General features: G+C 39.9%; 2 protein-coding genes across 3 annotated transcripts in view; both read right to left on the reverse strand.

Annotated features, from left to right (window-relative positions):
• The window catches only part of Nca (neurocalcin homolog), a 238,737-nt gene that overhangs the window by 152,395 nt on the left and 60,061 nt on the right, over positions 1–26,281 (reverse strand). The window lies entirely within an intron of this gene.
• Positions 1–26,281, reverse strand: part of LOC110828465 (neuronal calcium sensor 2) — a 231,238-nt gene that overhangs the window by 144,892 nt on the left and 60,065 nt on the right. Inside the window, exon 3 of the mRNA XM_087347271.1 lies at positions 25,886–25,947. The gene's annotated coding sequence lies outside the window, so the exon portion shown is untranslated. The remainder of the gene's footprint in view (positions 1–25,885; positions 25,948–26,281) is intronic.

A 26,281-nucleotide genomic window follows, 5' to 3' on the forward strand; every position in this document is an offset into this window, starting at 1 on the left:
ACAGCAGTGTCAAATTTTCAAGCATACAATATATCTAATATGCCCAGAGTAAATTCATTATTTCCTAAACGAAAACCATTACAAGTGAAGGAAGTCGTCCAGGTATTAATCCTGCATTCTGGAGGGACTGAGGACAACCACAAAATATTTTAAATGATAACTGGTGCTGACCCAAATCAGAAGCGATGACTTAACAGAATAAAAAATGCAAACCAGTTCATCGCAAAGATGAGTATTTATAAATTATCACCTCTGTAATAAGCCAACTCATGTATTTGCCTAATTTTAACATAACACTTCCATTCCGGTGGTACGTTACGGTATTGTGGTTGAAATCTATCAAAACTTCGTTTGAAGTTCGTACAACTTACACGTTTAACAAAAGTGCTGTAGGAGCTAGAATAACTTGGTTAACGTTCATATCAAATTTCAATCAGTGACCTGGGAGCGTTGACTTGTGTGATGTTACACGCTTCCACAGGCTACAAGATTTAGCTACTATACGCCTTCGACGAATGCAATTTCTCGAACACAGGTGCAGGGAGGGATATGAAAACAGCAGGGACATAAATACATATCTAAACCATTTCTCCTTTCCACGTCCATTATTGTCCTGTGATATCCATGGATACATCACTTGCTTGCTACATAATCATTCATGGTCTTGCAAGTTGACTCTCAATTATACTCACTGAGATTGTCCGTAATTTTGCTTCGGAACAGTATGGTGAAATAACCCAGGTTCGCTTCTCTCTGTCCTTCGAAGCTCACCTGTTGTGATGATAATGATGGGCGTGGTATGAAAATGAGACCCTTGATACTGCGGTCTCAAATGGGCTCACTGACTGTTCCACATCCTCACAACGAAGTAGAATGGTAACTAACAGGACAGTCAACGCGGAAATATCTGTCAAAACACCACAACGTCCAAAACACGTATCTTATAAGCGTCATTATTAGCGAGTATTTGGTTTATAGTATGTCTTATTCGTCTACAGCCCAAGGCAACCCTTGTAGACCAATGACAAATTCGAACACAAAGTACTTAATGACCAATCATTATTTACAATCGCTTCCTTCCACTACTACCCAACCACATGTCAAATACCTACAAAATTACAAACCCTCATTACAAATTTTAGAAAATTAACCTCTACTACTCTACTACTACTACTACTACTATTAAGCACCAGTTCCAAAACAACTCGAGATGAAATTCACTTGTAACTCAAGTTTAAAGTTTCATTTATACAATTACTAGCCACATAAATAAAATATCGTCTTTACTGCTATCACTTCATAGCACTAGAAAATTAACACTGATAATTAATGAGTAATTAATTAGAAAGGATGTGGAAAGGAGAGGTCTTGGCCTAATTCAAGGCACTATCCCGGCATTTTCCTGTAAAAATGGGGAAAAACAATGAAAGGGCTTATCAGTTTTGCCACTACCCGGGATGGTGACCTCCCGAATAAGAAACAGGACCGGTAACCACTTACTCATTACGTTCGATCGACCGCTTCTTAATGAAAAATGCATTGTCAGTACCTAATTTTACGAAACTGTCAAATGCTGTCTCTAATATTCATGTCCGTAAAACAGCCTGGAGAAGAAAAGAGACAAGATGTTGGTAATTTTATGATCTTACGTCTGTAAAGATGTCGATGGTGGCATTCTGGGTTGTTCCGCCATCTTAATCATTGAAAATTGTGGTAGCATGTTCCTTCAAAACGTTAGTATTCACCCAGGAATCCATACGGCATCACAACTCAGATCACCATCGAGAGACACAAGCTGCTAGCTGAGTTCAAAAGCTAAAACTTTGTTCCCTCGGGAAGCTAATACCAAATTAATCTAATATTACGAATTATATGTACAGACTTCGTAAACTACACAATTAGTGTGAAGTATAAACAGGAATTAGGTCAAACCTATGATTTACGCAGGGCAGGGCTGTGAAACACCATTCTAAACAGCGTCACAACCCACAAGGCCACAAATCAAGAGCTTCGTATTTTTTTTTAAAATTTCCTATCATAAATACAATCAAAAAGAAGAACAAGAGCACAACACGTAGCACGCATGGGAAAATAAGAAATACATACAAAATTATATCACAAATCCAGAAGGGAAGATCGTCAGAGAGACAAATGAGTTCCAAGGATGATAACACTGAAATTAGTAGTAAAGAAATATGATGTTACGGGGTGCGTAATACGACACAGCCTCAAGAATAGGTCACGACGGCTTTTGCTGAATATGATAATGAACATTACTCTTCCATAAAAACAGGCAAGTTCTTGATCGATTTTATAATTATCAGTTTTCAATATCTAGCCACATGCAACGAAAAGTTATGCTTAAAGTCCTCACTGTACCCGACCGCACAAATCGCTTCTGTCGACAGCATTCACAGAACGGATAAAGGCGTTAATACATACATAGATGGTGGCCAAAGATGGAATGGTGTATTCGCGTGCTGAACACCACGTATCAAGTTCCAGGTACCAAGATCACACGCGAGGCACTTGAGAAATGACACGTTCAAATGACGCAAGATATACAACAGTATGTGCAATCAAATTGCCGAGTTCTTAACTTTTACATTTGTATGCACAACTACGCTATGACAAACGGACACTCACTGTAATACGATGGCCCAACATAAGGAAATTCATATGGCCAGGGTGATGAAGTCTAGGAGACTAGGAGGCTTTATTTGTTTCGAAGAATAAAAATGCATAAGCTACATAATTTAGGCGCTGGTAGTAATTTATTTATTTACAGAGTGCCCGCAGTGTTACTGTGGTGAAATTCGACAAATACATTTTTACCAATCTTTATTGCCCGAAAGCAGATCTGATAAATCAATACGTACCGTTGAATATCACAGGAAGATATTATCCCCCAAACCCAACATCTTAAATGGGACTCAAACTCCGGACACTACGAGTTTGTGACCTTAGATCCTGAAATCTCCTCGCAGAAACTAACATGTATTACCTTGACGCCATTCTTCTATCGTGGTTAGTTTCTGAGTTACAGAATCGTCAGGACTCAAACCAAGGGCCGTTTTTCGGTGTTGTCTATATTTCTGTAATCTTCTAGCTAAATCTCCGAGCTACGCTAACCTAACCTTCACAGGGATAGAAACTCATAACACTTTCCTCAGTTCTGACCCTCCTATATTCTCTTTCTGGATGAGCCGAGGTAGCTCAGTCAGTACAATGGCTACGGATTGGACGACCGGGGTTCAATCCCCGACAGGGGCAGAGGATATTTCCTCTAGACCGGTTCTGGGGCCCACCCAGCCTCCCATCCAATCCTATCCAATGGGTACAGGGTCCTTTCCCGGGGGTAAAGCGCGGCCGGAGCGTGATACTGACCACTTACCCCCATCTAGTGCCGGTGTCAAGAATGAGTAGGAGCTATACCGCCTCCCCCCCCCCAGCGCCCACATGGCGTATAGTGGGATAGCTTTACTTGCTGTTAAGTTCTCTTTCTGGTCTTGAGAAATTAGCATAGTTTGGTGCAAATCGATGTGTCCATTTCCGAGATATAATCGAACAAACACAAATAAATATACCCAACAATTTCAACTTTCCATTAAAATTTGTCGGTAGCTTAGACTACACAGCGTTGGATGGTGGGATGAATGATACACGTTTCGTCTTCAAATGAGTTGCTGTTACTACAGTGACATATTCTTGGGGGCCTTTCGAGTACTAGCCTAATACGTCCACCACTAGACCAACAGGCTGGCCCAGAAATTGTTTATATTTTAACTAAAACAATTTCTGTGCCGCCGTGGTAGTCTAGTACTTAGCGTTGTCACTACTAATACAGGTGAGTCAGAAGTATGTTTACAAACTTCGTGTGCGTGTTCCAGGATCAAAAATAAGAAAAAATGTTCCTATAAACATGGGGTCGCAAATGTTTCATTTTCGAAATAATAGCCAAAAATAAGTTTTAACGAATTGACTTTATGTCAAAGTGAATCCAGCTTCCAGCAAAGATATTCAATTAACGTTTGGGCCGGAATCATTGGCGACATGCTTATTGGTCCACACAAGCTTCCATCGCGTCTAAGAGAAACTTCAGATCGGCGATTCTTAAGAAGACACTTGCCACGTCTCCTTCAAGATGTACCACTGAATACAAGAAGACAAATGTGGTTTATGTACGACAGAACTCCAGCACACATCTCCCGTCACGTCAGATATCATCTCAATGAACAGTACCCTCAGAGATGGATTGGGCGAGATGGCCCAGTAGCATGGCCACCGAGGTCACCGGACCTGACTCCATTGAACTTTTATCCGTGGGGTCACTTGAAGTCCGTCGTTTATGCAACACCCATAAACAATGAAGACGACCTATGGGAACGTGTGCAGAATGCATGCCAGATGATTCGAGGAAACCCTAGTGTGTACGAACGAATTCGTCAGTCTTGTGTACGTCGTGCTCGGGCATGTGTGGAGAATGGAGGAACAACCTTTGAGTATCTGTTACAAAGAAACATCCCTGTCCTTATTCTTGGCAATAAAGCATACATTGAAAATTATTTTTCGCTATTATTTCGAAAATGAAACATTTGCGACCCCAAGTTCATAGGAACATTTTTTTTATTATTTTTGGTCCAGGAACACGCACACGAAGTTTTGTAAACATACTTCTGACTCACCCTGTATAAATATGTGTCTTCCTATAACTGGCGGAGATACTAGGCAAAATCCAACTGGAAGAGCAGAGAAATGATTGAAGGATAATCTTTGGGAGATTAGCTATGAAAATGGAATGAAAATGAGTTCCCTTTTTGGTGTTCTGTTTCTGTTTATGGTGCGACAGCCCGAGCCCAGCCTTGGCCTCCTCCCATGTGGGAGGTTTCTTTGTCTTTGAAGCGTGCATTTATGAGTAGTGAGTGACAAGACCACTAACTCTGCGCAATTTCTACTCAATCCTGATTTGTCTGCTAAAGCCATCTAGTAGTGAATCAGGAGAGACTTGGGTAAGAAACGGCCGCTGAATTTTGCTTACGAAAAATCTCGTTCATGCTCATAAAGTTCTTTTACATGCCGTAAATATACGATATGGGACCGCCGGCTTTACTTCCCTTCATCATTAAAAATCCATCGACCTCGGCCGGGTTTGAACCCGCGAACATTGGGTCCAGTGGCGAGCATGCTAACCACTAGTCCACAGAGGGCGACTCCCTTTTCGTCTTAGCAATATCGAAATTTTGAATTCTACCATAGATTTAGTGTTCAAACAAGCGAAAAATCTTGCCGTGTTGCCATTTCGAACCAGCACTAAACGAGGTATGGGCTACGTTCTGCAAGCTGTATCCTCTTTTATGCGACCAAAATTATATGCAATAGAGTCGTGTGGCATTTTGACCAATAGGTCACTAAACAGGAACCAGTCAAATGGCTTGCTTTGATATTACCGATATTCAACACCATTCATACTAGTGGTTACCAGCCGCTTTGATGTTAGCGGTATTCAATCTCCCAGTTCTAATGTTATAATGTTAGTTACTACACATTTAAAACAATTAGGCTCTACCGTTTTATGACTTATAATACAACCTACAAATACACTGCGTTCAAAATGTCAAAGTGCAGTTGTGGTTAAATATCAATGTACGATCCGGCATCACTGGCAGATCGTGGTTAACTGCAGAGAGACTTTTCGAACGAGATTAAATATTTTCGAAAAAAGACTGGACAGTACCGGAATACGTTGAGATTCACCATGCGTTCTTCGCAGCTTTGCCGCACACGACGTAACGGTTGCTCTCAACATATGATTTAGTCATTAACTCCTATATAACATAATCCATGTTAGCTCCGTGGTAACATAGTGGACTCGTGCGGTGTGGTTATGGTATAGGATCCTTATGGAGTCGATGTCGGCTCTTTCTTAGCCGTCATATTGTTGTTTTACACTGCAGTAATAAATACTGTACATTTTTCGAAGATCATTACTGTATGACCCTACATTTAGAGTCGATAATGTCGTTTGCATCTCATACGTCCCTTTGTCCACCATGTTGGCATTATCGCTTGCAGGAAATTGAGATTACAGTTATAGGGTACCCTCCAACGTCCATACCAAATTTCATCGAAATTCATCTAACGGTTCGTTAGTTTAATAGTGCGGACAGACAGATGAATATGATCAACCCTATGTGCTTTAATTTCGGACGCATTGTGCAAAGAACGCATAATAATTTGCAGTGACAGGCTTCTTATGCAAAATATAATTGTTACAGTTAACCTTCGTGCAGGGGAGACATGGCAGTTCTTTGTCACTGTTTGCCCTCCCTATAGGCTGCTTAGAACTGACGTCTAAATGCCCTATGTTTTATTAAGTTAGTACCTTTAATAGAATTCAAGTCGCTCTAAGCTGCTTTCAATATGACAGACTCAACGACCCTTATGGAATTTTGATGCGACAGAAGTACAAACGCACTTGTCCTCATGCAAGTACTGCTGCACTGACGTCATGTATTCTATTGTTAGGTATAAAACAGTTTTTATCTTCAGAAATCAGCATTGATAAATTTTAAAGTAAGTTACATATACATGTATGTGTTTGTGGAATCAAATTTAAATATACGTCATACTAAACGACCTTTAAAAGAACACCAAAGGGCAAAACACATTAATATGTACACGTCACATCCCCTAACCAAATACAAACATACGGTGTTGATTGAAAAAACTATTTAAATAATTTGGTGCATAACTTGTTTAAAATCGAACTGAATCTACAGAACATACAAAAATATTTAATACAGACAGATATACCTATAAATTAATGCCTATAATCAGACCAAATATAAGCTACTTTAATCCAATGCGCATTCAAAAATCATATCATCCTAAGATACATTTTAACTTTGAACTCCCATTCCCGTTTCTCGATCGAAATTCGCGTTTGTTATTATTCAAATCCGGGTTCAGCCCTGATAATGGACAATTTATATAAACACATCCACCACTAGTAAAAAATACATTAAAACTGCAATTTTAATCCCTCCAATAACCACGTCTTTCTAATTCCTATTGATTACGTTTAACCCTTAAAAGCCGGAGTTCAACTAAATAATTCAGTCCATACTGCAAATAAAACACATCTCCATTTCAAGATAAACTAGTTAATGTTGTGTAAGTAATCGATATTTACTCTAAAAACCACAAGAAACCCATTAATACACCGTGTGAGCAAAACCCAGAATTAAGGACTACTGAAGCATGTTGTATAGGGTTAAAATGTCGCAGGAAGCCACAACCCTTATCCACGTACCCAGTCTCCCCCACCATGAGCTCCTACAGAACTCAAATTGATACAGGAGTCAGCCATCGTCTTCCGCATTCCGTCCCCAGAGAACCGATCTTACGTGTGAAGAGTTCCGAATTGTAACGGCAATTTACTGCCGGACCGTTTATTGCAAAAATGTAGTATAGAACAATGTAATATTGGCTACACATACAAAAAATCTAAAATCGTCGTAAACCTTTTGTCTCTTCACCAAAGCACAAGTCTACATAAAAACTAGAGACACAGAATCGTTTCTACAACATGAAAATGAACCAACACATGCGCCATCAAAACGGCGATTTCTTGCGTTAAAATAAATTTATTATAGAGGCAGGTGTCTGCACAGAAATCAATAGCAAGGAAATGGGATGCAAACAGAAAAGTAATAGCAGTTACAGTGAGAAACATTACTTTGCGTCACCAACGGGATATACGTGCACAGAATACAGAACCTGCTGAAGAGAGGTGCAAAAGACGACCTTCTGCAACGCGAAACACACTACTAAGAAAACTCATTTCGAACTCTCCATATCTCAAATCGATTTATGACCGATTTTCTGCACAGTTCGCGATGGCACATAGAAAAATTTAACGAAAAACATCAAGCATTTATTTACAGGAATGTCTGAAAAACTTCGTCGATAAGATGAAGTGATAACTCTCACCTCGACCACGTACAGAAGCGAAATGAAACAGTGTAAAAGATATTATGACTTTTAAGAATTAGGACACATTTATATTTCTGGTTAAACTATACCATCTATAGTTTGAATAAGCTTTAATTTGTTTAATCATGGTTTCTTAAACAACACCGTCATAGCCCCACAGCGTCGAATCATAGAATAATTGATACTTACTTAGATACTTTGGCGACTCGTTCTTCAGTGCCTTGATCATCTTCGGGTCCCAACTTTTCGTTGGCTTTGATCTATAGACATTCGGTACGACTCCTTGGACGAGGGATCGGCCCGTCGCAAGGCCTCTACCTGTACACAGGACAGCACAAGACAGAAAAACGCGGACAAACATCCATGGCTTGAGTGGGATTCGAACCCACGGTCCCAGACAACAAGCGGCAGAAGGCCCACGCCTCAGACCGCGCGGCCACTGCGGACCACAGTAGACAAGAAAAAAGGCACATTAAGGAATGACCGGTTTTTGTCAAGAAGCTTTTACGACGTCGGAGATGGGAAGTACTACACCATCCTCCATATTCACCTGACCTTTCGCCATGTGACTATAACTTAATACCCAAATTGAAACAGCCATTGCGAGGGAAACGCTTTCGTACACGAGAGGACATTTCCAACGCAGTTCGGCGCGAGATGGCAAGATTTGGAGATGGTGAAGCTGATGGTATTCGCCGTCTTCCTCGTCGTTGGCAGCGGATACTTGATACACTCGGGGACTACTTTGAAGGTTGCTAGTCTTAATGTAAGAATTCTGATTTAACTCACTTTGAATTTTTGAATTTTTTAAAATTACAATTGAATTTTTCGAGGATTAAAGAATGAAAAAACGGTCATTCCGTAACATGCCTTTTTCTTGCCTACTACACCTACACCCATTCACACCTACCTGATCTGACTACGCCAATCGGAGGAGTATATCGTGCCCTTTCATATGTATATTTTTAACTTTCTTCAATATAACGTGTTTGCCCCCAAAAATTAGTTGCCATGACTTTTGAAGTAACTCTCCTAACTAGCGTCTTGCTGATCCCTATTATCGTTAGTGTCGACCTTCGTTTTGTAATTCAGGAATCTTGTTTCAGGTTATCTGTGTTATAAACGATGTTTTTTTCGTAGCAGTGCGCAATTTTTTTATGATTTTTATTCCCTTTGTCTCTGGATCCAACGAATGATTTGCATAGAGATTCTGCAGAAGTTATTTTGAATGTGACTTCGAAAGGAATGAATCTAGCGGACGAATTCGAATTTTCTCTTTGTATACGTTATTCTCTTGTCGAATAGAAGGAAAGGAGTGTTTTTGTTCTTTGGGAGGATGGGAACAGTGTTCAGCTGGCTGGCGGCCAGAAGACATACAAATATTTTTCGGTTTATTTGCTTTAATGGCAGGTTCCAAATTATACTTGAATTGAAGTGTTGGCGGCCCTCATTGTTTACTAATACATTTAATTTTCTTTTCGCAGACGTCGTTTAACTTCACTCTGACTTGTCTTCTGACTTGAAGACTATTTATCATTAGAAACGCACGATTTTTTTGCTGTCTTTGAAAGAATCGCTAAGAACACCAGCTTTTATATCACCTGATTATTTGTTGCAAAAAGAATTTTGGATGGGATTAGGTTTAGGAGTTTACTCTGAAAATTTTGTTGAAATTTCTTTGTTCTTATTGGCACGTTAAAAGATTGGGGCCTACTAGATATCTTGAACTATTCCATTGTACAAAAAGTGAGCGTTTAAGGAAGAATGTCTAAATTTATAGAGAACGCCTTTCTCATGTAAAGTACAAGACGCACAAGACAAGTTGTTTAGCTTTATCAGTAAAGAAAAGTTAATGGCTTTTGAAGAAATCTGGTATTTGTGTCTGCACAAAGCATTCGGAGAATTTGTTTCCCATGTCGGTCGAATATGTTTTCCATCACAACTCACTTCATCCCTTCCCACAAATGGCGTATTGTACACACACACACACACACACACACACACGCACACGCACACACACAAAATACACGACATTTTCCGGTACTGAAGAATATCACGATAAACCTGTCTGGACACCTCGTCTTCGGGCCAAGAATTGAACTTGGGGTCCTTCCCAATACGAAACAGGGCAGTACTCGTCCACGAAAAGGCAGAAACGGTTGGAATTCGGCTGCGAACTGAAATATTGTTTCGCTTCTTTATTTGTTGTTAGGTTACAGAACGGGGTACAGTTTTAGAAGACCGCAGGTTCGTGATCATTGCCGTCGAGGTGGCCGCATTACCAGGCAAATTACTTAAAATTATGAAGTTAGTTTTAATTTATTACAGACGACACACACACACACACAAATTGTACTCAGCGTATGCGATATCTTAATCTTTCACAAACATTAACAAACTCTATGGAGCAGAGTCCTTATTGAATTGTTGTTAGTCGCTTATTAGTCGAGAGGTTATCCGCGTTTTGTGAAACGCGAAATATTATCTCCTTATGAGTCAGCTGTGCCTGTCCTGAGCTAGATGACTCCAGTCCATGTCCTCCAAGATCCACATTGTCATTTTTACTTGTTACAGGATATGTCCACAAAGCAGGTTCGTACCTCGTTACTGTGTCCCATTAGGTAGTCGTTTAGGGAGTATATTTCAAACTAATGATGTGCTACGGTAAGATCTTTATTGGATGAAATTAAATGTAATGAGCATGTAAGCATTCTTGGTTGTCTCCGCGTTTACGTCTATTAGACAGTTGGTAGGACTCCTTGGACGAGGGATCGGCCCGTCGCAAGGCCTCTACCTGTACACAGGGCAGCACAACACAGAAAAACGCGGTCAAACATCCATGGCTTGAGTGGGAGTCGAACCCATGGTCCCAGGGACCAAGCGGCACAAGGCCCACGCCTCAGACCACGTGGCCACTTTGACGGCTAGGATAATTGATAAATTGGACAATATATGGCAGGTAGCGATAATGACCGAATTTATCACAAATATGGCATTTCAGTGGAGGGGCTCAATTCTGATAGCCACATTCCGGGATGAGATTTTACCCGAGTATCTGCCGAATATGAAGGAGTGCTACGAACTTTACCAGGACGTTCGGTGTACTCCGAACAGCTTTATAACAATTATAATTGATATCCACAACCTAATGAAATGAATAAATGCTGATCAGCTTTTTATTCTTTCTCACAATGTGGAAGCAAAATTATGAAAAATGTGTGACAAGTGAAACTGAAGCAAAGTTTTATTGAAATAGTACAGATAAATGTTAATCGGGACATACATACGATTAATATTCATAGTAGGCCTACAATTAAATATTACGTCTTGCCGGCGGTAAGTTACATCAAACAAAAGGCAAATCAATTTCTTTAGTTAATGAGCTTCCACTTACTTCAGAAATAAATTAAATGGAACTGCACTTTTTATGATTTTAAGACATTTGTAACTGTTCTATAGCAAGTCGTGTTCATTGGTATAACGGAACGTAACCGTCACTTCGCGGGTCCCGGCAGGAACTGCGTGACTCGCCGCCAAAAGCTATTAGACTTTTCGGTACGAGGCAAGTATCGCTCCATGAAAAACAAGATCAACTTATCTTTCTTTACAACTGATATCTGAAAATTATGTTCCTGCAGACAGGTTGAAATTCAGCGGTTCGTCACTCTGACTGCTGACGAAATCGAGATGCCGGTCTCTTGTGCAAGGCGTCGCAATGTTTTATGTTGTGTGTGTGTTCTAATGTAGCCCCCATTTCGTCTGGTTTTCCTTCTGCAGGAATTAAATTTCACAAAACACGCTTTTCAACAGCGTACTGAACCATATCCACAAACACACAAAAACCTAAAACCACTGCTTAACTAACACATGTCAGGCGGCCATGCAATGTCGTGCGCATTTTAACGGCAGCTGCTGCAGTTCCTGCCGGGAACCAGGAAGTGACAGTTGCATTCCTTTGTGTCTGTAAAAGCACTGTAGATCTGCATCATTAATAAACAAACGTGAAGGATAATGAAATGAGGGTAACTGCAGAGAGGGAGTATGGACAATTCAAGCAGTCCACGTTGAGTAGAATATGCCTTAACATTCCCGATCAGGTTTGAGGTAGTGGCTTTTCGCTGTGGCTGTACATTCGGCTCTGATCAACACAGTTACAAAATCAAAAGGCGAGGGCGGGCGTATGATCGTAGTGGCCACACCAGATCAGTCAGCGGAAATTCTATTCTATTCCCGACAATGGCTCCAGGTGATTTATTTTGTTTAGAAACAGAACCCAATTCCATTATGAGCGTCATTCATGGTAAATAATAACAAAAAAGACGATAGTGGACTTGAAGAGAAAAGAGGCTACTACCGAAGACAAAAGAAGTTCATATTTCAGCAATTATCTAGCACATGAACTTTATTTCAATTTATGGGTATAACATACAGTCCTGCCATAATTTTCAAACAACCATAATCCGTTAGACCATGTCAACATTTTCGCTGCAGCAACAAATTCACATCTCAAATACCATCGTGGATTACGGCATTAAGAGTACTCAAAATCCAAACTTACAACGGAACATTCCGTTGCTTCTTAGGTCATCCTACCTTTCATCTTCATGTTACCTTACATTCCAGCAATTTTTATGAGATTTACTTCAGATGCAGAATTAGGGAATGTCCCAATTAACCATATAAAGCTATTTTACATACCAGCTGATTTAACAATTAGTTATACACATTTTATAATCGAAAATCTATTATCCTACATCACTGTCATGACCCTATAGCGCTAGTGTCGATCCCACCTAACACGTTCTTTCGTTCGCCATGTTAGTATTACGGACTGCAGAAAATTAAAACTTGCAGTTTTAGGGTAAACGCCCAATGTCCATACGAAATATCATCCAAATACATCCAGCGGTTCTCAGATGAATCATGCGGAAGGGTGTTTGGACAGACGGAAAGACACGGTCAGCGTTAATTTCACGCACATCGTGCAAGAAACGTATAATAATATTTAAGAATACTATTAAAAAATCAACTTAATTCTGTTTAAGGAAATAATTTCTGTTTACTCTGAGAATCCTCTCAAACGCAAGCTTACAAAATGCAGAATTTCCGATTGTTCAAAGCATTTAATTACCACTGTGCTTATATTGGGTTAAAATGCACTTCTGGGTTTAAAATTTTAAAGTGTATGCTTGTTTCTAGAGAGTCAGTTCCAACAAGTATAATTACGTTAACCGTCAGCATCTACCATATTTAATTAGGCATACAACACAAGAAGAACAACTTTCCACGATTTCAGGTACAACAGAACAGCGTAACAAGACTATTAACCATTCACATCGGGCAAGTTTCATTAAAAGAGTGACACAATGGGCTTATTTTCTTCCGCAGCTTTCATTTAAACAAGATAAGAAAGGTGTCCTCTTTCGAGTTCACTGACATTCCACATTACGTTGCAATAATGTCCTCCGAGGTCACCGGACCCCAATATACTCGTATGTCGTTGTTGCGCAACCATGTTCCAACAATAGTCCTGGCCATGCGAGATATATCCCATAAAAAGAACTCAACAGACAGACATGGACAGGCCGGGCCGGGCCCATAAATGATCTCAGTTTGCGCCAACGAACACCTAAAAATAAGTACAATTAATATTTAAATAAACAGGCCTATATGGAAAACACGTTTCAACGTGGTATCTTGTGCTACAGTACCTGTAGTGTCAATTAGCCTACACAAAATTAAATCACATTTTCAATCTTTTGCTCGTAATTTAATCTATTGAACATTCGGTATAACTTCTTTAATAAACAATTTAACAACTGTATGTGCCACTTTGTTTGACATTAAGACCTCACATTGTAATGATGAGGTTCCTATAATTCTCAGGATAAACAGCCAAGTATTTCCCTAAACAGCATTAACAAATCGATCTGTATAATTGTGACCTAATGAGTTTTCTCTGAGGTAGAAACTGAATTCTTAAATATACTTCAGATAAACTTCGTCCTTCAAAGCGCAAACCATCGAAAAACCTCAAATGAAACAGTATAGCCCATAAAAATTGAAAATATCGATGCACTGAGCAAAATTAGAACCAAAAATTCTGTTGTTTGAGGGGTCACAGCAGCGGGAACCACAAATTGGCAACTGTATAAATATCCAGGCTTTCGGTTCGACTCCCGGCAAAGTCAAAAAATGTCTCTTAAGGACTGCGTGCAGATCGGCTCTGGGGCTCAACCAGCTCCCTATGCAGTTAGCAGAGTTTATAGCGGACGAGGCCTGAAGCTAGCTACTCACCTCTACATAATGTGGAGGTCAAGAACGAGTGAAGCCATGTTTTTACTTTTCCATATTCAGTTAAGGCAAGAGACAACCTTATTGTTTTGCTTTGTAATAGAGACACGTCGGTAAATAAACACTACAAACACGATACGGATTCCGATTACATTACACTGACGGGTCACCACAAAAACGGGTTGACTCCAGTTTTGGCAGAAATTTAATTTTACACTGTTCCATACATTAAAAAACTGCCCGTCACATCAGTGGAAGAACAGCATGGTCCAACCTTTACAGTAAAAATAGAGCCATGCCACGTTTACTGACGTCTTAATCGCCACCTCTCAAATCTCAGATGCTGTTAACCATAAGTTCAAAAGCATAACATTTCACTATGATGTAACAAGGGTCAGCTCCAGCGGTTTCTTGACATCTATTTGGGAGATACTGGTTCGAGTCTAAGCCGCAGTTCTTCTCAACCTTACGAAAGTCTTCTGATGTGTTCATTGAAGGCGAATCCTGATCCAGTACCTTGTAAGTGGTCAGTGGTGAAGAACCAAATCACTCCGAAGCTAAGTAACTTCCTTAACTGATGCAGCGTCATTTAACCTCTGCAAGACTCAACCATGGTCAGCTGTTTTCTACAGAATTACTAAGAAATATGCATTGAGAAGAATTAGTATAAGCGGAAATAAGATTATGTTGTTCTTTATAAAGCAGACAAAAAAAGCACTGTGGTAATCGTAAAACGTTCAGTAGAATGGGGTTCAACGTATCGATCGATGGATGCTGTGGTAACTCCTGGCAGATATTTTCAGAGCCAACTAGCAGCAAGACACTTGAGAATTCTGTACCCATTATTCCCTAACCACTTCATTCCTAGATCCGCTCTAAGACCGTACAAACTGCTTCTTAGATTTACTGCTGTTTATATCGAAAAAAGTCTCTACCTCCAAACATTTGCAACTCATTATTTCACGATAAATGGAAACAGAATCGCTCTCAGAGGAAAAACATATCAACCTACGTTTTAATACGCTCAGTTACGCTGCGTATAAGAGATGATTTAAGCTTTCGCTATCCGTGCTTTTATTTTAGTATGAGCATTAATATCCTATTCGCGGCCATGGTAGAAGCTGCCCAGAAGGTCCTTTTAGTTGCGGGCGCAGTTTCGCCCCATCATTTTGAGTCCGAAGATTACAAATTAAGGCCCCTCGTGTTTCATCACTCAGAAAATACACATAAATGTTATACGTTTCCCAATCCACGCATTTTCTACACACGCGGCGATTCACAGGAACGCAACCCCGGGTATAACGAGAGTCACATGTACAGAAGTCACATAGCGTCAAATGAAAGATAGAGACCTAAAAAATAAATGTGGTACAAGTAATCGGTGTTCAGTCTGATTAATAAAGCCTGAATTGCTTTTCAGTACTATTTTAACACTGCTAGAGCATACACGGTAACAAAGTTACAGATAGAGAGATTAATTTCATACACTTCTTAGACGGACTGTATATTCCCTCCGCGCCATCGCAAGAAACTTGCTAGCTTAACACATCACAGTAATGGTAAACAGGGTAAGTGAAGCTTCGTGAGCAAACCAACGTTATGCTTCTGCATACAAATAAGCGCATGCACAAAATAAAAAAAAAACATCGAGAAAGCTGTGGGAATGTGCAGACCGCACAATTCTGAGAGAAATTGCATAAAATTTGGAGCACAAATGTTTTCTAAATGCATCACTTAGGAGTTTACATACCTTACTGGCACTGATGTTCACTTATGACTCGTGTAGATCTTGTACCAGGATAATTACTAGTTATTTATTCTATAACTGACCATCACAGCCAACATGCGGTAAAGACGAACTGAAATTCTTCTATTCTGTTCCATCTTTGTGTCGAAATACTGGAAACCAGCTACTGGGGCCTTCAGACACTGACTTGAAAATGCTCAAGATGACTATGCCTTTCCACCTTGACATGGTGTCTACTATACCAATGGGTCTTGATGAAAATCAACATGTATAAGTAAATCTTGCAAAACTAGTATTTACTTCAATTCTTCATAAACATTACCAGTAATTTCGTTTAAACGTCCGGATGCACGTTGACACCAAACGTAGTACTGATTTTTGCATTATAGGCTGTAAATACAAATAGTAAAGTCTACCCTAATCTGTATTCCATTAATCTCACACGCAAGCTACTAACACACTTTCCACGTTATAGTTACGTCCTCTACACAGCCCTTGGTAACATGACTTTTGCCATGATCGATTTTAAGTTCAGGTCAAGTCAATATAAAATAATACTCAAAGTACAATGTACAGAAATCGTCAATGAAGCGACTTAACCCGACAGTAAGAAAGGAGCTGACCTCTCATGCATTTAACAGACCGATGCGAGAATGGGCACCTTCAGCTCTGAAGATGGAGACAGTATGTTTCTCCGAAATGTGGCTTCTGCCGAAGAGTCTATACGACGCCATCAACTGTTGCAGTTTTGTTATACGCAACTCTCGGTTTACGAACGAGTTCCGTTCCAAGATGTTGTTCGCTATCGTTTTGGTTCGTTATGTGTATCTTGCATTCCTGAGCTTTTACGATGCGTATCGTATACGTTAGCAGTCATTTTAAAGCATTAAAACCATGTGCTAAACATCGAATGGTCTATACAATACGTTTTATTATAATGTATGTATGCGTTATGCGAGAAAACATTCTACTGGCTAGATTAGTTTTATTAACCAAGAACAGTTCTGTATAATTATAATATAATAATTTTCTGATAATTGTTGTAATAAATACATTTTTTAAAAGTTTATTTATTTAAATCTTACAATTATGTTCACTACGAGGTGCGATCGGAAAGTTTCAAGACTGTGTCAATAGAGGGCGAACCGGATGTAGTACGAGCTTCTGCCGCTAGGGGGTGCGGCCTACATTCATAGTGAATCAGGGTGCCAGCCGGCATCATCGAATTAGCATTTGTTTCTTAGTTACGGGCGTTTTGGTAGTGCATTACACCGACCCTCCTGCGATTTCGGAATGGCGTGTGCATCAAATTTTGCCAAAGACTCGCCAAAACGGCTACGGAAACCTATGAAATGCTAAATCAAGCATTTGGGGAGTCCGCAATGGGTCGTGCACAAACTTTTGTGTGGCATTCACGTTTTAAAAATGGCCGAACCTCTGTCGATGATGACGAGCGTTCTGGACGACCATCTTCGAGCACAACGCCCGAAAATGTTACGAAGATTCGGCAGGCCATTCACGAAGATCGACGTCGTACCATCAACGACTTGTGCGACATTGTTGGGATAGGCTATGGGACCTGTCAGCTGATTCTAAAGGAAGAACTCCACATGCGACGCATCCTGTCTGAGAACCAGAAGCAGAATCGACTTCTCGTTTGTCAGGAGCTCAAAGATCTTGCAAGAACTGACCCCAACTTCCTTTCTAAGCTCCGTGTGACTTCTTCCTCTTCCCAAAGATGCAAATTCAGCTAAAGGGAAGGAGATTTGAGACGATAGAAGAGATTCAGGCAGAATCGCAGATGGTGCTTGACAGGCTGACAAAGAAAGATTTCCAGGGATGCTTCCAGGCTTGGCAGCGGCGCTGGGATCGTTGTGTTCACTCCCAGGGAACTACTTCGAGGGTGATGGATGAATTTAATACCTGAGATAAGTGTACGGGTTTTTATACGCGCAGTCTTGAAACCTTTCGATCGCACCTCGTATGCGTTTGGCATTTCGTTTTATAAGGAACTCTATCTATTGGCTACTTTAAGAAATTTTGAATGAATTGTGGCGTTCGTTATAGCGAATGTTCGTAAATCAAACGTTCGTAAGCCGAGAGTTTCCTGTAGTCATTATATGCATACTGAACTTGTACTCAGACAGAAGTTGATAGCCATACACCTGACCAAAAAGTTAAATATTATAATTTTAAGGAACCGAAAGGCTCATTACAGGAGCCAGATTAATCCAATTGTCATATGTTAATCTAATAACAGTTTTTAATATTATCATCCAATCTACGCGTATGTATCCCAAGTTCTTTATCTCACACTTCAAGTTTTCCTGACCAAAATGTATGCGCACCTCGCATCTCCCATGCCTGCCAATATCATTCTCCTCGGTTTATTACCCTAGAAGCAAGTCTAATTGGTAAAAAGTAACAACCAGCCTGGAAATACATCAAACGTAAGGTTTATCAGACGCGTAACCAAGATTCCTACACTTGTTTTCAAGTTTTGATTTAAAGTTTTGATTTAAATACTGTGTAATTAATTTTACAGTATTCACTGCTTATTAATTGAACGCCTGTTTCACACGTGATGTGATTACCAAGTTTCACCCATAACTACACCAATAACTAACCAAACACATGTAGCATAGCCCTCCTTCAAAAGCTGATAACGCATTTCGGAGGCCCCGTGTAGAATCTCGTAACTAACATCAGTATTTTGCATAGAGAGGCTGTCAGTCCTCCAGACGAATACATAAGCTTCAGAACCACCCCTCATCACCCGTCCGTCACTTCTTATTACGCTTTCTTTGCACAAAGCGCATAGCCAGAACACATTATGGGCTGTTCGAGTCTGTCTTTCCTCCCCTCTGTCCAGACGATTCAAGTCGAGAACCAGTGGACGGATTTGGATTAAATTTGATGTGGAGATTGTACCTTTCACTGCGACCTCAAAATGATAAAATGAGGAAAGTCATATTGTAGACAATGAGGAGTTCCGATCTAATCGCCAAAGTGGGAAATACCAAACAAGGCGTACGACTACGGAGCACACTTTCCGAGTTTGTTCAATATATTCGCTGCTACCCTCCACACATGGAGGCCTTCGCCTCCTGTAGGAGCATCAAGCTGGCCTAACTCAGTTTACACGCGTCCCACGTGACTGACATACCATGTGTCGCCAGTCTTAGAATAATAATTTACACACAAAGAAGCAAACTGAGCAGCGGTACGGTATTTCAAAACATCATTTGATATTCACAACAAAATATATAACTTTAGACGTCTATGCAGTGATGTGCTGAACTCAGTATTTCATTGTGTCACTGAACGAAAAGTGTTGTATTTTAAAACACTCGATACTTTTAGTATGAATAATTTCGCTATGTACGTATCTCATTTTAACCAAAGTTTTATTTACCCATACTTCTTTCCCTTAGCATCTCAAAAACTGCTGCACTTTCCAATATAGTACATGTCAGAGTCTTAAATGCAAGTTTCTACGCTAAATGCTTAGCAGCCGCAAAGGTGTTAAATATGCTGTAATATTTAACTTGGAGAGCTTTCCTTGCTCACCGTGAAGTAAGCGAACCCGAGCTCTAGTGGGGAAAAGACGTGTCTAAGTCTCCCATATAAAGAAACAAGTTTCACGCTGCACATTGATATGTTTAGTAGAGTCCGAGCGAGAAGAACTGATATTGGTCGTATGAGATGGACACGTCCGAGGCACGCGCTCGAGGAGTGTCAGTTTCAGTTGGTTTGTAGCTCTAGCTGTGTTTAGATCGGTGCGTCACCACAGCCGAGGCTGTGCGACCCCCACTACTACTGAACTCCCCTCTCTCGACTCACACATCGCGCATTTAGGTGCCACCACTAACCGCGCGACCTATAGCTGGAAAAGCTGCAGAGCGACTCATGAGCCTGGCTGACAGGTTCTCCAAATTCTGCCGGGAGATCTATCCCCAGCAGTCGTTTCAGCTCTAGTGAGCCGCTCACATAAGCCAAGTGTGAAAGGGCCCTAAAGTTACAGTTTTTCTGAGTTCGAACTGGAAACAACATGAGAACGGAAATAATGTAACCTGACTTCGCTATTCTACAAACATTCAAGGCCTGGAACTACATTCATCTACATTTAGGTGCCAAGACTACTCGCGCGACCTCTACCTTACCGTCCGTCACGTCGGGCTCAATGCATGTAACCTAAAAAAACGGTAAAGAAATACAAGGCTGTCTTTTTTCCACACTGGTTCTTTATACAAAATGTATAATGGTAACGTCGTTTTTGTATGCATAAAGTATCTGCAACGGGTTTCGAATAAATTCCGTTTATATTACATGTTATCAGATGAATATAATTTGTCAACATAATTCCTACTTTATACGAAGCTCAAATCGACGATAACATAAAAGCCGCGTATCACATAAAATATAGACGTATTAGGGTGTTTAGGTCTGTAGGTTATAAGATATATTCTTTCAAATAAAGTTTATAGTCTATTTAACGACATGCATACCTTTTTAAATATTATATACGCAATCTGATCAGCTATGTCATCAATATATTTGCATCTGCAAAACAGTAATGGGCGCATTTGGGGGTAGTATTTTCATATAATCCTGCGATACTCTTGTTCCGTGAAAAACACTTCACTCAACGCCCACACTGATCATACAGTAAGCAATGATAAACGGGCATATCAGCATCGTCATGTCAATAGATGTTGTATATTCGAATTGTGGCTGATTGTATTATTTCAAATGTGTTTTTTATGCTTCCGAATTGTTCTCTCTTCATTTTATGAAATACAGGTAGGACTCGGTTTACGCCGGGGTTAGGTTCCTGTGATTTCCGGCGTAAAATGAAGCGGCGTAAATTGAAGCAAAAATATAATGGGAACATATGTAAATACATTAGGTTCCGTTCCAAGATTTTCAGTAATCAACACCAAATACTTTAAAAATGTTTTACTTTATGAAATTTACGTATTGAAAATTGTATAATGTTTAAGATAATAATGTTTAAGAAAAAGAAAGAAAATTTACTGCCTTAAAAACGATAGAATAGATGTCTGTTTGGTTTTCTTCTTTTCTGATAATAAGTTATAGTATGGCTGTAGAACTGTATCAATTCCTCTCTTAATGGTTGAGCTTCGCTCCCAGTTGGGGTCTTTGCTACAGAAGATCTCACATCCCTTATTAATAAGAGCAATAGGATCAATCACACTTAACCTTTCAGCGTCCTGTTCTCTAGACACCAGTGCATGTTTATCAGTTTACTTGCAGTTCTTAGTCCGTGGTTAATGTAATTTGCTTTTTCTCGTCGCATTTTATACTCCGTTTTTGTTTAATTATTTAAATTTTAGGCCGTAGTTTATCATTTAATATTATAGTTTTATTACAGTGCCGGGACCATCTGTGTCTAAAAAGTCGGGCAGATTCATGATTCATCACCCCGTCCAATCGTGATCTATGAGAGGCGCAAAAGTGGGCGGGCGTAAATTGAAGCGGCGTAAACCGAGTCCTACCTTGTATTCTCCATGAGTTACAAGTTGTGGAATAAAATTAAAGAAAATGTCTACATCTAAAGAATGGAAAGCGGAATTTAGGATATTGCATAAAGGGAAAATTACGATTTATACAGGTAATATTGCACTAACACAACAGTAAAATCCATATCATTACCTCTGCAAGGCTGAGGAACGGAGACAATACGATTAAAATCGATAATGACAGGTTATAACAGGGGTGAATGAAATTTGGAAGTAGGTCAGTGTCGATCCCGGACTATGATGATAATGACATCTGGGTCTACCAGAAAATTAGTGAAAATCGTGCATCTTGCGCTTAGGTCACTGTCAACTTTTGCGGAAAACAGCAACATGGCGGCAACGCGAAACAAACATTTTCCTTCCGGTTTATATGCGGCAACTACTACGTAGTAATAAACGGTATACGGGCTGGCATACGAAATATACCTATAATATAAAGGTAAATATATAGCATATATATATATATATATATATATATATATATACAGTTATGTTCGAAGTTGTTAAGGTACTAAAAATATACGTACGAAGACATATCACTGGGTTGTATATCCATCATAAGACCACACAATTTCTGTATTATAAAAAAGTAATGTTATTGGTTCTTCCCTGGACTTAATATTAAATCAACATCGCGTGTGCAGAAAGTTGCTTCTGAATGTGAATCAACTACACCTCTTCATTTCCAAACACATGTTCACACTGCCTGAGTCACATCGTGAGCTAACTACAAAGATACTGAGAACAAAAACCATCTTTGCCCTAAACCTCCTAAAAGGAAGACAGAATAATACGAAACACCCACACAACTGCTACATTTTTCATGACGCAGACAAGACGCATTATGTTCTGTGTAACTGAAATGAATAACCCGGAATAACCGCAGGCTTCCTCCCCTGTAGTAAGATCTGAAGCATTTCTCATCGAAACCAGAACAGCGCTATTTATCATCACACTGCAGCTGAAGACGTTCAGTGGCGTACTTCGTTTTGAAAGAGGGCCTCATTCAACAACGGTTTCTCAAACGCGCTGGTCATACAGGCTAATGGATGAGTTGGTGTGAAAAGCGAATTAAAAAATACGGAAAAAATATATACCTACAGTGGTTTAGTTATCACCATTAAACCAACAAATTTGAATGTAGATTTCAAGCGGCAGTTGTAGTTAATCATCTGCCACACAAAATTTCAGGGCCATACGCTACGTGGTGCTGGTGTAGGTTAGTTATATCTTAAATTTCAGGAGGTTATCACTGATGTCAGGAAAGTACAGAAGTTACAAGGTGGAGTGGACTGTAAGCATAATGCTCATAGCAAATTTTATAAACATCTGTCAACTAGTTCAAAACGTAGGCCTGACAGGAGAATTAACATGTTACATTGTGCATGCATGTGTTACAAACGGAGTAATGAATCACAACCACACAGCCAATCATACTGAACAGACTCTGGGAGTGTTTCATTACCATTTATCATTTCATCGGTTAATTTGTTTCTAAAATCTTTGCAAGTTTGTAGAAATTAATTTTACATGTACAATCAAGTAGTCCCGCTTACCAAAAGAACAATGTCGTTTTTATTATCACAACCCATAGCATGCGATATTCTATGGAAGTTTGACACAAAATCTTGCAATATTTCCTATTCGGTGAACTAGCTGTCAGCATGCTTGCACGAAATGAATTATTCATAAGCCATCAGACCCACGCCAGTATATAACGAACACATCTTGACGAGGAAAACGAGGATTAGATGACACAGGGAGCCAGGGGATGCATTTTGAGGCCAATGACACAACACCGACTGTGTGACGTCTTGTACGAACTTTGTTACTGCAGAGTCAGCAAGACAGACAGACACACGCGCGGCATCGTAAGTCGGACTTAGTGGATCCCACTTCTGCTTCGTATAAGGGAGTTTCAAATCTTAACAAGACGAATGGTCACCCGGAATAAAGTTTTTCGTAATTTTTTCCGACATCCAAGAAAATCCCAGGATAGTATCTATTTAAATTGGGCCACAACCTCTTCCTTCCACAACAGTTCCAACGCAATATTCACTAATCGCCATAACATCCGACGACAGTTTAGCTACTAGCAGGGCCGGGAGTCGAGAAGATGATTATGAACTACGAAGTAGCAAGCATCCCTACAATTACTTCTGCGTTTATCTTATAGTATCGCTGTCGCCGCTATAGAAACTTGTCCAGTTGAAAAAGCATCGTAAAATAAACCAAGACTCCATCGCTCTATTATCGGTATCGCTCTTCTCGAAACCAAGCCCGAAATTCGGCAAAAACTAACTAACCAATTAAGACAATTACACAAGATTCAAAACACAAACAAGCGTCGATCAACACGCGGATATACAGTAGCCTTTAGGCCATAAAACGCCATTGCATTGTAATGTACAAAATCCAAATTTCAACTGCTGTTAAGATCAGAAGCAGAAAATCTTTGGCCCTGAAGATAATGCAATTATTTCACAGTGAACCCAATAAGCAACAGAAAATTCTGTGCCATAGGTCTATTTGGTTTGGATACTTTCCATTGATTCAGCCCTGAAGATGGAGGCAGTATGTTTCCCCGAAACGTTGGTACAAGTACACCTACACACGGCGTTAAAAACTATAAGATCAACACCGACATACTTACAGCCGTGATAACCTCAAACTTCATACAAGATGTCTTAAGACGCTGCATAAACTGCATTGTTGGATGAGTGAATGGTATAGATGGGGAAGGAAACTGTAGTATATATGGTGTGCCTGTTGTAGGTAATAATATGTACAAAACACCTCTTCTTTCAAGGCAGTGGTCTGAGGTCTCTTTTAAGTTAAAGCAAGTTCAAAGAGAAATACACTAATGTCCTATTACGTTACAGGACCGCGTGCAGACCGGCTCTGGGCCCAATCCAAACCTGTCCATTCTATTGAGTAAATACCCCGAGCTATTTCCAAGGGTTAAAGCAGCCGGGTCGTGAAGCTGACAACTCAATCCAGTGCCGAGTTTAAGAACCGTTGAATCCATACCTTGTCATGGTATGGTGACTATTTGAGCATAAGAACAACTTTACGTTTAATACTGCTACAGTAGCGGCTATGAACTAATAGTCCGCGGTGCCTTGAAACTGGCGACGTGACTGGTGTTTGTCACTACATAATTTACTCGAGAAGTTACAATTAAATTTTCGACGACAATTGTAGCCCAGTCCACCAGACGACTTCAGCAGTCCGAAATTGGAGAATAAAAACTCGGATTGTGACTCACTCGGATTGTGACTCACTCGGGCTGACAAAACATTCTACGCCATGTTGACACTGCGGTATTCAAGACAGCCCTTATTATAGCTTCGTTGGTTTCTCCAACTTTTTCCTCTTTCTTCAACTTCAACTTCAACTTGGCTATGAGTGACAACTCTCGTATACGGAGTTTAATTGAAAATTCTCATGCAAGTACGAGATTTCTCATTCTCTTGTCAATGGCGTTTTCTCTTCATCATCAAAGTCTAGAGTCTAGACCATCTGGCTGTCACCTCTCACTACTACACTACTGTTCGAGAAGTGCAGAGAATGTACGAGACACGACAAGGTCGCCTAAAGGTATAAAACAGGAAATTGAGAACGAATACACGGTCGTCTTCATGATGAAAGGGCAGTTTCTGTGATACTGTGAACACGCGGATGTGCTATTGGACACGCTGACTTCAATTACAGGGTCTCATACATAAAAATTTAAAAGAGAATAGAAAATCTATAAAATATGAAGTACAGGTATCCAATTAAATATCCGAAACTTTTAAACATATCCCTGTCGTCCTAATTAAAGAGTTGTCTCCATTTTTTCAAGTAAACAACAAAGAATAAGACGCATAAAATTATACTTTTAACTGCCGTGTCAGTAGAATTTATGACTTAAGAAATAATAATATTTCACAGGAAATTAGGAACTGAAGTCTGACAACCTAACATCCTAATAGTTAATTTTAGCAAAGGAAGAGTTTAGTAAAACCAGATCGGACAGACTCTGGGCCTCGATGGGAAGATGGTTGTCGACCGTGGCCTATTTGAAGGTACTACTCCGATATACGTCGGAGAAAAAACAAGAAATGACTGAGTTTCAATTTGGGTGCTTAATGAATACAAATCCTCACCAAGCTGTCCGTCTGAAGAGTATGTTGATTAATATATCGCACAGTATCAAAATAACGTACCCATCGAAAAACCGGAGATAGAACAAAAATTACATACAAAAGAGGCAATGATATGATACCGCTTTCCCATAAAATTACAACCATAAAAAACTCACCATTTAAAAAGATCTTGCGTCGCCATCATATGCTGAGTATGTGAATGAGCCTTGTATTGGATCTGGAACAAAAAGTAAAAAAAATCACTGTAATTAATCCGTCCGTACACGCAAAGGAGTGCGCTAAATCAGAATTCTGGTACCATAAGAGACGAGGTAATTCTTAACCACAGGATGTAAACTACGAGTGTCTCTGCTTTTCTGCCTTTAAGTGTGAATTAACAGAAATTACAAAGATATGGAATATAAGTAAATATTTTATATAATAATATTCCACTTCATAAACCATTGCAGTAAGTATATAGCTTTTCCTCCACCGCCTTTAAAACGCGCCCTCCTTCCAGCCTCCGACACAAAGCATACCATTGGGTCCTCTTCCGGAGGGTTCCGGAGCAT

The sequence above is a fragment of the Zootermopsis nevadensis genome, unplaced genomic scaffold (assembly GCF_977971745.1).
Source record: "Zootermopsis nevadensis isolate Lab colony 2312 unplaced genomic scaffold, Znev_1.0 Znev_ptg000011l, whole genome shotgun sequence".
In the NCBI taxonomy this organism is placed as follows: Eukaryota; Metazoa; Arthropoda; class Insecta; order Blattodea; family Termopsidae; genus Zootermopsis; species Zootermopsis nevadensis.